Source organism: Anser anser (assembly GCF_964211835.1).
Source record: "Anser anser genome assembly, chromosome: 21".
NCBI classification, from domain to species: Eukaryota; Metazoa; Chordata; class Aves; order Anseriformes; family Anatidae; genus Anser; species Anser anser.
The window spans coordinates 8053581-8065255 of NC_139742.1; the positions used below are offsets into that span (position 1 = coordinate 8053581).

The window sequence follows — 11675 nt, forward strand, 5'->3', positions numbered from 1 at the left end:
TGATAAAGAAAAAAAAAGAAAAAGAAAAACATTAAAATATACACCACTGCAGCACTCTGTGTCAGACCTCTACAATCTGTACCACTTTATTAAAATTACAGCCGGCAAGCTATTTCATGTATTTCACGTATATGTTTCAATGCTATTTCATGTATTGCTTGGATGGAAGATGATATGAACAAAAGCATATAAAAACAGCCTGTTGTAAAATAGGTATTACAAGGAAATTATGCCATTGGGAAAATAAGATGATGAATCAAAGACTTTCTCAAGTCCTAACTCTCCTGAAGCTTGGACTTGCTTTTAAACATTAAGACAGCTCCTCCTCTCTAGGGATCAAGTATCCAAACTATCTAAAGGAAGGTAAGAGGAAGAAAGGTTTGACCCTGCCACTGTATAAACAATTTTTTTTTAAAAAAAATAACATTCATTTTTTCTTGAACAAAAACACACAACATTCACAAAGAAATTACTGCCCTCTAAAGAAAAACCTAGCCTTTGAAATACCTGCTCACACATTTCACCAGCATCGCAGAAGATTCACATTCAGTAGCTTTCTCCTCTAACCTTTTAATTTAATTGCCAATAAAAAAACAAATTTATGAAGGACACACGTGAATTTACAAGTTTTGGAGCACATTATCACTGCTCAGATCTAAGAACAACCACAACGCTGCGTCTGTCCTGAAAGCAGCTTCAAGTGCAACAAGTTTCAAGTTCACCTCTGCACGCTTCCAGCTCCCCGTTTTGAGAAGGAAGGCGGGTGCAGAAGCTCACGATGCAGTGTCAGACAAATGCAATCCTTTTCATCACTCCAGTCCCTGCATCATTGCTTTCAGTCAACTGTCCACAGCCTTGTTCTGAAGAAGGTGAACTTTTTAACGTTACCAACACCGATCCCATGATCCTCGTACAAAAAAACGTTAGATAGGAAAGCGTGGCTTACAAACGTTCAGAAAACGAAGTGGTCTTAGGCAAAGCTGTTCTGCGGGGTAATGACTGAAAACAAGGGGAACAGAGCTTGGTAAAGCAAGCTACCTGAAAATGGGGATTAAAATAAGTGAAGCTATCCAGTGAGCCAATCTGTCCCAAATATCAACGTTTAGAGCAACCTGAAGGCTTTCTACCAGGCCCCTGGCTGATGCAGCTGCTTTGCCATGCAATTTAAGCCGTGGCAGGACAAGAAGATGCACAGCGTGGCTAACGGGAAGAGAACGGCACTCAGCCACCGAGGGAAGGGCTATTTTATTGCCCTAACAGCTCATCTTAGGCCAATGAATTTTGCTCAAATTTGTTTTTCTGCTACAGATTTCTGGAATGAAGAAAATCAATGAGAGCAATGGACAGCACATGTTTGAAAGGCGATGTTTCAAAGTGTCAAGGGCTTAGTTCTCAATCTTCACCACCCGAATCTGCAGCGAGTGCAATACGCAGGGAGTTAAAGGGAAAGACAGCTCTGGCAGAAGGTCCCTCCGACTCCAGCAACATGCCCTTCCCTTTATTTCTTGCATCTTATTACAGCAGCACTCCTTCAGCCATCTTGTGCTGGTGACACCACCCAGTTACGTCCTCTGCTCAGAACGACATTGACAGGTACTTCAAGTAAATAACATCGTTTGGTCACTTGCTCAAAGACAGACGTAATCACAGGTGCTAATCATAGATGAATTTTAAATGTAACCTTTGAAAAACGTCTCCTAACCTCCTGGCTAGCCTGACATTTCGCAGTCAGGCACGAGAAAAATAGGAATTAAAAATAAATATATTCTAAAAAACAATTCTGTCCTTGAAGGCTGACTCCTAGTGATTAAGCCATTTTTATTAATTATAAGTATTTACACATAATCTACCTTTGCTTCCAAGAATGCAGATCCAACTGTCAAAATCTATAAGGGCCCATTAAATATTTACCGAACCAGCCTTATAATGGGAGAAAAGGTCAAAGTTAATAAAACTGACAGGCAGCTTCTGTCCAGCTTGATTTATACATTATTAAAGCATCACATGCTGTACTGCACTGAACGCATTCCTTTTTGGGGGCAGAGGGGTGTTAACTGAAAAGACTGGGAAATTCTTTACTAATCGTTTGTTCTGATGAGCAGAAACAAGACTGAAAGCAGTGCCAAAGCAGCACCGGTAGCATCAAAAACACCGCCAGGAGATTCAATGGTACGATGCAGAATGAAATGAACGTCCCATTCTGTGCATTTTTCCTCCTGTAAAATACCCTTTTCTGCCAGCATTGCCCGTGACAGTAAATCTTACCTAAAATCGTAACGGTCCCCTCAAAATATTTGCTTACTGACATAAGAATGCTATTTCCAAACAGTCTATCTTCGCCCAGGGAACCCACACAAAACGTACTGTCAGAAGATATTATGGGTACCAAACGGCTCACGCAGGTACAAGGGAAGCCAAGATGAGCTCGGGGGAGACAAACCCTTTGAGGCTACCCAACACCTGCTTTTGCCATTTCCAACCTTAATGACTCTATGACTACTGTGCTCATTTAAAGCAGCAGAACGGTAAACAGCAACAGCTTTATCCATATAATAGCTAAATATACACTAAACTCCGGTACCAGTGCAGCACTAGGTGTAGGTGTACCGTCAATCGTTTCTTTATCAGCCACCGAAGAAGCCCCAGCATCCATGTCCTTCAGCCCAGGGGAATTCCAAGTGGTTTACAAAACACTGAACTCTTTACTTCCTTATGAGATACTCCTCTAAAATTTCACCAACATTGATCCTTCCCCCCCCCCCCATACATGCAGATGAAACATAAAATCTACTTCAGAAGACTAAGAAATAAAACAACAACAACAAAATCAATTTATAGCAGTTAGCAGCTAAGATATACACAGTGCCAACTTGTACAGTTTCATGATACCTGATATTTCTCTTACAACTGTGATTTCAGAGATGTGTGAATTCCACATTTTAAAAATCAAAAGAGACTCTCATTCTCAAGAACATCGGGAAACTACCGAAAATAATAATTTAATACATACAAAAGCTTTACCTGAAGGTAAATAAAACAGAACTTGGATTATTTTTCATTATTTTTGAGATTCACTTTTTTTTTCCCTAAATGGCAACATGGCCTGTATTTTCAGGAAGAAAAGATTACCACTAATGTTTTACAGGTGCCATAAGTCACATTTTCACAGTGTTTGAGTATATGAAAACTACATTCGTATATTAACAGTGCTCAATCTTCCTCACAAAGTCAAATACATCACAACAAAGACAGCACTTAGGAGTCACTGTTCTCACAGTTGAAATTCTAGGAGGGCAATTTCTTCATTCCCGTAACATGTCTTTGGCTTTAACATGAACTACTTAAAAAAAAAAAAAAAGGTTTATTAGAGAATTACAGATTGGATTTAATTCCATAAGCATTAACATTTTTTTAAAAGTTAATCACATAGGACCTTCTACGTATTCTATCCTGGTGATTTTTTCCTTACCATCAATCAAGGCAATCCACCCCTTAAAACCACCGAAACAAAAAAGAACCTCCCCATTCCCCCAGAATATCCCACTACCTTGTACAGATCATCTTTAAGGTTTGGAGTAGACAGGGAATTCTGCTCAGCCTACCTGCCGAGGGGCTCAAACCACAACACATTTATTTGGGTCCCTTCATTCAACACATATGTACATCATCTGGACAGATTATAGGGTGGCCTACTATAGGGTGGCCTGTAAGATTACCCGACAGTGTATGTCATGAAGCCACATATATGTACACAGTGCTAATTCACAGCTTTTTAAATTAAAGCTTCATCATTAGAATTATGCTTGGTCTAAAGGTCTTCTGCTTACATAATTTATGGGTTGGAGATTTTGCCTGCGCTGACTGCTGACCAAACAAGTCATTACACTCCACTTACTTACAAGGCCACATAAAGCTGCAGAAATTAGGGGGTGGGGTGGGGAAACAATCACTTGGAGCATTTACAGTTGATCATCTCAATTCTCGGTTGCACATTAAATTTACATATTACCCTTATTCAAAGCTTTTTAAGCACCAGTTGGTTTGCTTAAAAGAAGTGAAATCAGAAGGATGACTTTTGTTTGTGACCACATCACTCCGCAGTGACATGTTTTCCAAAGACTCTTATCTAAATATGTACAGACCACACATGTAAACAGAAAGGCATTTTCTCCGGTATAAGTAATATTAAAAATAAATTATTTGCACTTCTTGGAGAAATGGAATTTTACAGAAGTGGCTGACATACTTATTCATCATGGAATTTTCTGAGCTCACTGCAATACTGTCAAATGCATGCACATTTGCTTCCTTTTAAGTTGCACAGTGCTTTGCCCCGTATCATTATATTATTTTTCCCTCGTGGCTAACAAGGGATTTGTCTATTACGATAAAACTCTGGTGGTTCTTTTGAAAAGAGCAATAAGCAAGCAAGCAGGACACTCCCACAGTTTCATCTCTGCAAACTAAAGTAGGCAAGTGAGAAATTTCACTACCTTAATTGATATTTTTTTTAGCTTGTCTCAGATAATGAGGCTGGTTTGGAAATTCTTTTTTTTCCAAACAATGTTTGATCATTTTAGGATGGCTGAATTCTTAACTTGGCCAGAACAGCATCAATAAACCGAAAGAACAGAGTCTCCAATTTATTTACGCATTGCTTTTCCTCTCTTGTTGAACTGGGCTGCAGGCTTTTCAATTAAAAGGAAAGCTAGACATTGTGCTTTTGCTCTAGTTTACAACTTAATTAGGATACTTTGTTCTATTTCATTATTTTTTAAAACATTTATTCCCCCCAAACACTTTCTAGTTTACTCGATTATTTTAACAAATACCTATCATCCATGATGGGAACAAAAGCTACCTCCACTTCCTTCTTTTTTAAATCCCTGTACAAAAGTTATTCCCTCTTTTCCTGAATTCCCTGATCCAACTAAACTGTGAAACTAATGAGCTCGCACTTCTGTTAAAAGCCTCTTGCACGCAACTGCTCTTATTTGCATTGCATGGAGATGCACAGTGCCAGTGCCTCCTCCGGCCCGTAACGCAGCAGACGTGGAGCATTCTGTGGACATCTACCTACCTACACGTGCCCCTGCACGGGCAAGCTTGCTTCCCCCTTAGGTCCCTCCACCCAAGGCTCAGGAATTGGATAAGAAGTTGTGACACATATATACACGATGCAATAGTAGGAAAAGCATCAATACATTTCCCTGTTTTAATGCCTTGTCTTCCCTGTATCTTTTATTTCATTGTCTTTGGATTCATACTTTCGCTGAAAGCACTGTTTTAATTAGTGTCAGATTTCAGCCTTAAATTGTGTTCATCCCGTGCTGTTCTTCCAAAAACACTGAAGTTCTGCTGATGAATGACTGCATCAATGTTCCCTCATTCCAATAGTGCTTGCAAGTCTTTGGCTTTTTACCATGCCGAGAGCGCAAATTTGGCACTTTCTTCAAGAAATTGGTCAAAACTTCAGCATCTGCATCCTCGCTGCCAATAAAATCAGCTGCATTGTTCCAAGTCTCTGCAAAAGCCACTCCTCCTCCTCAGGTTTGTTTTTTTTTAAAAAGTGGTTTGGAATACATTTAATACCTACATCGGTGACATATTCAAGTTTTTTGAATAACGTCAACACAAAAGGACATTGCACAGCCAAAGGCTCTGAGGTTCAAAGGGATCTTGTTTTTAAAATGGATACAGGCAGAGTAATCATAATTTAGGGCTGCATACAACCTTATTTACCTTTTCAGAAGAATTATTTTAAGCTTAAGATGCTTATAAACAAGTACAGGTGTTCTGAAGGCTTTGAAAATAAGTATTTCCTGAAATATAACTAAATGGAAATAAACTGGCATTTCACTGGATATGTAACTACAAGCCAGACACGTAAAAGCATCACAAAAAGGAGAATAAAATTATTATACTGCATTCTGCATGTAAATGACACAATAAAAACCTCATGCATCATCAAACAGTATTTGCAAGTAACCCTGAGTTCAAGGACAGCAGCTGGTACAGTGGTGGTCAAACCCACTAATACGGACATGGTGTCACTCCGTATGATACATTCACACCTATTCACACCTGTGTGTTCACTTCACGGATTTCATTAAAGTCTAAAGACTCAAGAAGTGCACCTCACCAATATTCAACAGAAAACCTAAATTCTTCTTTGACAACAAGACTAACCTTGCATAGGGCAAATAATCTGTAGGAAGGAAAAGTCATCATTAAAACTCAGGACTGAACAAGGACACAATTTGAATCTTCCCCAGTGCTGCTGTGATCCCTTAAAAAGCCAGCAGAACTTCGAACTGAAGACACTGCTCTCACGCTAAACTTATTATCTTCTAAAGCCCTAGACTTAATCTTTGGTGTCAGGGGCTCAGGTGGCAGCTATGTCAGTATAAAGCTTATGCAAATCCGACTAGTCCGAAGCGCACAATGAGGCAAAGGGAAGGAAGACAGTCCAAGAACACAAGAGGGACATCTGTTAGTAGATGGAGCAACGCAGCAGAAGTGACCCTGCACTAGCACCACTCATGTATTTTTACCTAATACACTGAATTTAATTATTTTAACTTCTGTTAAGTGCCTTTCCTTAGCTTTGGTCACTCACACAATAATTCAAATGCACAATTTATTTAGTCTAGCAAACCCCATACCGAGTGTCAGCCTACAGCTGTCAGCCTAGCCATGGTTCGTTCTTCCAGCATGGTGAAACCTGGCTTCATGCAGCCTCTCGTGGCCTTCCTGAGGAAGTCGTGCTCGAAGAGCCGAACTCCAGCTTATAGTTCATCCTGACACAGGTATGCCACAGGCAGATGGATGCGCTCTGCAAAGCTGCGCCAGATGTTACCGCTCACTTCTACTGCAGATTATCACACTTCCACAGCAGCAGAAGGGGTTGCGTGAATACTCTTTAAGCTGTTCTGGCTGAACTTGCCAAAGCAGGAGATAATTCTTGCTTAAATGGTTACTTTTGCTAATACACAAAAGCAGAAAAGAAGAAAAAAAAAAGCCACCTCGCCTCTTGATTTTTTTGCTCAGTTTTCTTGTTCATTCTTAGCACGCCAAACACGAACTTGTCTTTCTTTACATCTAGCAGGCATCACGACACAATGTTGCTGGGAAAGCCAATTTCCTGCCAGCTAGCAAGGACAACTAATAAAAGTTTTAAGCAACAGTTAAGATTTAGAACAGTGTATGCAGCCTATTTCCCTATATGAACACTCCTGCTACAGCTTTAGAGTATTTGTGACCAGTTTAATTTATACTCCTTTCAAAGCGTTCAGACAAAAGAACAACCAATCCAGGTCACTGTTATATGCTATTAAAGATAATTGAGATTCCCACCCCATCCCTACTAACATGGATTTTTGCACAGGCAAACCTCACAGTCACCAAAGGCAGCTGCAAGCTATGGATCTGCGGCATTCCAGAGGATGAACGTTGAAAAGAAATGCAACATTTTCCCCCTTTATAACATCACAGTCAACAAAGAACGGTCATCTCTAGAATCTCACTGGAGATGACCTTAACTAAGGCACTTGCAAGCAGAATGCTGAAATGTAACAGTCAACAAAATCTGAAACAGTTTCGGTTTTGCCACGGAGTAATTAAAATGAGTTTTTCTGTCCTTACTCAAGTTTTCTGTGTTCAAAAATGAATGATACACATTCGAATCCTGGTGGATTTAGCCTCACATTGACTTGTGGGTGACGCAGCAGTTCCAGTGATCACCAGCAGCAGAGTGCTCCTCCTCCTGGAGAGCCTGACTTAAAGTCTTCTCCAGCTAAAACAATATTACCATTAGCTAGTATCTGTAAACTTCCTTTAATTCTTTACAGTAGCCGTTTATGGCTTACAACATGGACTTTCAGGAATTTTATCTGAAATATAACACCAGACTTGAACAAAATTAACATTCTGCATTTAGTTAAACACTGACAAGAAGCTTGATAACCATAAACCTGCATTCCTTGTCATTTGTACTCGAGGTAAGGAAATCTTACTCCTCAGCACTAGACATCACAATAGATTTTTACTACATCAATTTGTGCAATGCGCTATTAAAAAAGGCAAAATGTGACCAAACTTTATTAAAAAAAATTAAACTCACCACCTTTAGTGATTTTTGAATATGTCTCTACTTTTAGATGATCAGACTGTACTACACATAAAATTCCACTTTTGAAAAAATCAGTTTAAAAGGAATTTCAAGCTGGGCATTACAAAATAGGTACTTATAAAAATCTCAGTCAAATTACTTCTTTAGACTTCAAAGAGTTAAGTTATGGTTTTAGGAATGAAAACAGAAACTATCAGGTTTGATTGATAAAAGTGTAGCTTTTAACTAAGACTGAAAAAACTGAAGACTGGCAACATTTTCTCCAGAATAATATGCTTCCTCTGCTTTTTTTTTTGCACAGTGCACATAAATCAAAGAAATGTTAAAGAGGCTCATACATCACTGGCTGGCATTTCTAAACTATTTACAAAATCTGTAATAGTCAAGAGGATGGAATATATAGAAGTGTGACCAGAAAAGTTACTGAAAGAAAAAAGGCGATTCTTCCATCCTGGCAGGGTTAATTAAGGTTGGAAATGACTCCTGATGGCAGAATTCAAAATACTAGACCAAACTAGTCCTGATAACGCAGGGTTACACGAAACAAACAAGTCCACAGATTAGCCAAAACAGGGAGGAAGTGTATTTGAATAACATGCTTGTTCCACAATTAAGCACAGGGTTCTGAAAATAGATAAAGCAAATGATCCATAATGCTTGAAGTACGTGCAAAGGCAGGGCTGACTTTGCAGCAGCAGAAAGAGCCCCAAAAATATCAATAACTCTAGTGCTTAGCTGCGGATCCATCCAATTTTCACACCCTGACATCTAAGCATACAACAGACTTATACAGATGAGGTTTTCCTCAACAACTTTTACAAATGAGAATCTCATCTCCTCTTCTGAAAGGAAAGACATGGATTATGGAAAGTTTATCTGTCCATCTGTTGAAGATGTCACACTCTGACTAGAGAGTGCAAAAAGCAGAGAGTTGTTTTACAACCAAATCCAAAACTTACTGTAGTCTGAACTAGTGTAAAAGCCATATGCTTTGCAAAAACACCTCTTTTGCTACACATTTTTTTTTTTTAAACCGCAGCACAAAGAGTAACAGTTCAAAAGCTGCTGTAATCTTTATTTCTGAAAATAGATCACATTCTCATCTTCCACACTCGAGTAAGCTAACCGACCAGAAATCAGAAAAACAAGGAAATACTACAGCATGCAATGCAAACTAGAAGAGACGAGCTCCAGTGCAGGAAGTTACCCACAGTTTGCAGGTACTGTAGCAGCTTGGAAAGCCCCGGAATGGGAACAGGATGGATGATGCACTGAGCAGAAACATTTGGTGGAATGCAACAGAAAGTGGTTTTACAGTTTTCTCTGTCTGCGTAGAACATTTCAGTAGGAGTATTTCAGATGAAGCTTGTGGAACCTCACGAAGATCTTTAGGATTAAAACAAATGGAATACACTTCATATTATTTTCATGGGAGCTTATAATGATATTGTAATTAACTCAATCATACCACAAGATTAATAGCATTTAAAATGCTCCTAGTCATTCATTACAGGCCTAATTAAAACTCTTTTGGTGCTGAGCCAGCAAGAAATACAAAAGCACTTGCTAGCTACCCATATATAAATATACATGGTATTATCTATTACCTTTATCATGCTATTTGTTTCCATGTTTATTGTTCAGTGAGCAGTTTTTCTTTTTAAAAAGAAGTAAAATATATCAAAGATAGCAATAAAAATGGTCAAGACACCACTTTGGTGGAGGCTTCAACACCTGCAACAGCGTACCAGCTCACTACAGCTAACCAGTTTATTTCTAGTTTTACTGCAATAGTTCAGGGCTTCTACAATAGCAGATGCCTTTCCTCCCACACATCAATTAATTTGCAAATGCACTCAGGTTGTAGAAATAATGAAGTGCTGAATGCTTTTCTATTGGCAAGTGTTGCTGTCAGGAGGTGGATGCTGTAGGCGAGGTGCTAAAACGCGCTGCTGCTATATGCATGCCAAAGGAAAGACATGCCACATGAAACTTGGTTGACAGCTAACAGGGCATGTCAATTATTTTATTTACCCCTCTCTCTCACTGGCACCAAAAGGAAGAAACCCCCTCCAGAAAGGTTTTTATTGTATTTATCTAGGCATTTATAGCGCACCCTTTATTATAGTGAGATCTGAGCTTATGTGCTGACCCAAGAAACATTTCATATTTAAAGGCTAACATACAGGAAGAGAGAAGTGATTTTTCACGTACTGTTATATATGCTAAGAACGTTACATTCAAAATCATTAAAGTTACAAATGAAGCATTCAATAACTAGGAAATGCTTGACTTGATATTGCCCATGCAATCCAAATCAGTCTGCTTCTGGTGAGGATTCAGACTGATCACACACCTCTTTCCAAAGGACCTCAAGTTACCACCGTCTGCAGGATTGCATGGGTGAAACAAGCAGTTATTCAGCACCCATTTTCATGCACAAAATGTTATTTACAGTATTTCTCACAGTGCCCACACTTACCTTCTCAGATGTCTTCTATATGTTTTCCTGCTTTATCTTACTTTACAAATATTGTTGTTTGCCTTCAGAATTCTTATTCCACTCACGCTGGGAGTAGAGTGGCGTAATGGTTCCTACAGACAACAGCAGCAGGCAGGCGCTCAGCAATTCTTCAAAGCAGCCCAAAAACGCTTTAAGTTGGGTCGTGAGCAAGGTTGGAATCTTTACATCCCACTTCTACCACTTGAAATAAAGGAGTAGTCGGCAGCATTTCACCATTACTTTCTGTCTCAACTGGCCATTAATCGGTATCAAAGCACATCTTACTACCTATACACTGAAAATATGTTAAAAATTTGAAAGTCCAGAATCTCAGTCAAGTTCTATGCTTTGGAGGACAGCATGTTCTCATGAATACTGACCCTTCACGTTTTAAGTCCTCAAATCAGAAGGCATATAGTTAGTGAGCCCAGCAGAGACAAGAGTGAACTACACTATGGTTCAGATCCTGGACGGTTGGATTCGATCCTGGCACAAGTTTCCGAGGAAATATTAAGTCAATCTAAAAGAACCTTTGTGAATATTTAGTCTTGCTTCTTACCTAACATAAGCTACTTCTGTCTTTAGAATTTAGCAAACATAGCTAGAAAAAAAGACATGCTCACCAGTGAAGTCTTCCAAGGAAGGCAAGCCTCATACTCTCTCTCTCCAGTGCTTTATTACCATGAGCTTTTACACCAAGCACCTCATCACTGCAGTCTGAATTTAACTTCCATTTTCAAATATGGAAAAAATATATATATTCAAATATATATCACATTTCCTTGCTAAAATGAAGAAGCCTGTTATCTCCATCCCCCACCCCATAAAGATGCCGGTACAAAACAAGCGACTCATCCGTTACCTTTTCTTTTGTGAGTGGTATAAATTGAACTTGTTTGATCATACAGAGGGAGCACATGAACCCAAATGCTTTTAATCAGTTCTCATGTCTCTCAACCAGAAAGCACAGATTTAACAGGCACCTGAACAAATGGTAACAAAATAGTTGTACCATTAAAATAAGGCTTAAAACCATTTTCA

The 11675-nt window shown here is 39.1% G+C and overlaps 1 protein-coding gene and 1 long non-coding RNA gene across 4 annotated transcripts in view; both read right to left on the reverse strand.

Moving 5' to 3' along the window:
• MED27 (mediator complex subunit 27) overlaps positions 1-11675 on the reverse strand; it is a 141076-nt gene that overhangs the window by 59518 nt on the left and 69883 nt on the right. The window lies entirely within an intron of this gene.
• Positions 6-11675, reverse strand: part of LOC310884824 — a 31496-nt gene continuing 19826 nt past the window's right edge. The window contains exons 2-3 of the long non-coding RNA XR_014574415.1: positions 11497-11617; positions 6-11361 (exon numbers count right to left, since the gene is read on the reverse strand). This is a non-coding gene — a long non-coding RNA (uncharacterized lncRNA). The remainder of the gene's footprint in view (positions 11362-11496; positions 11618-11675) is intronic.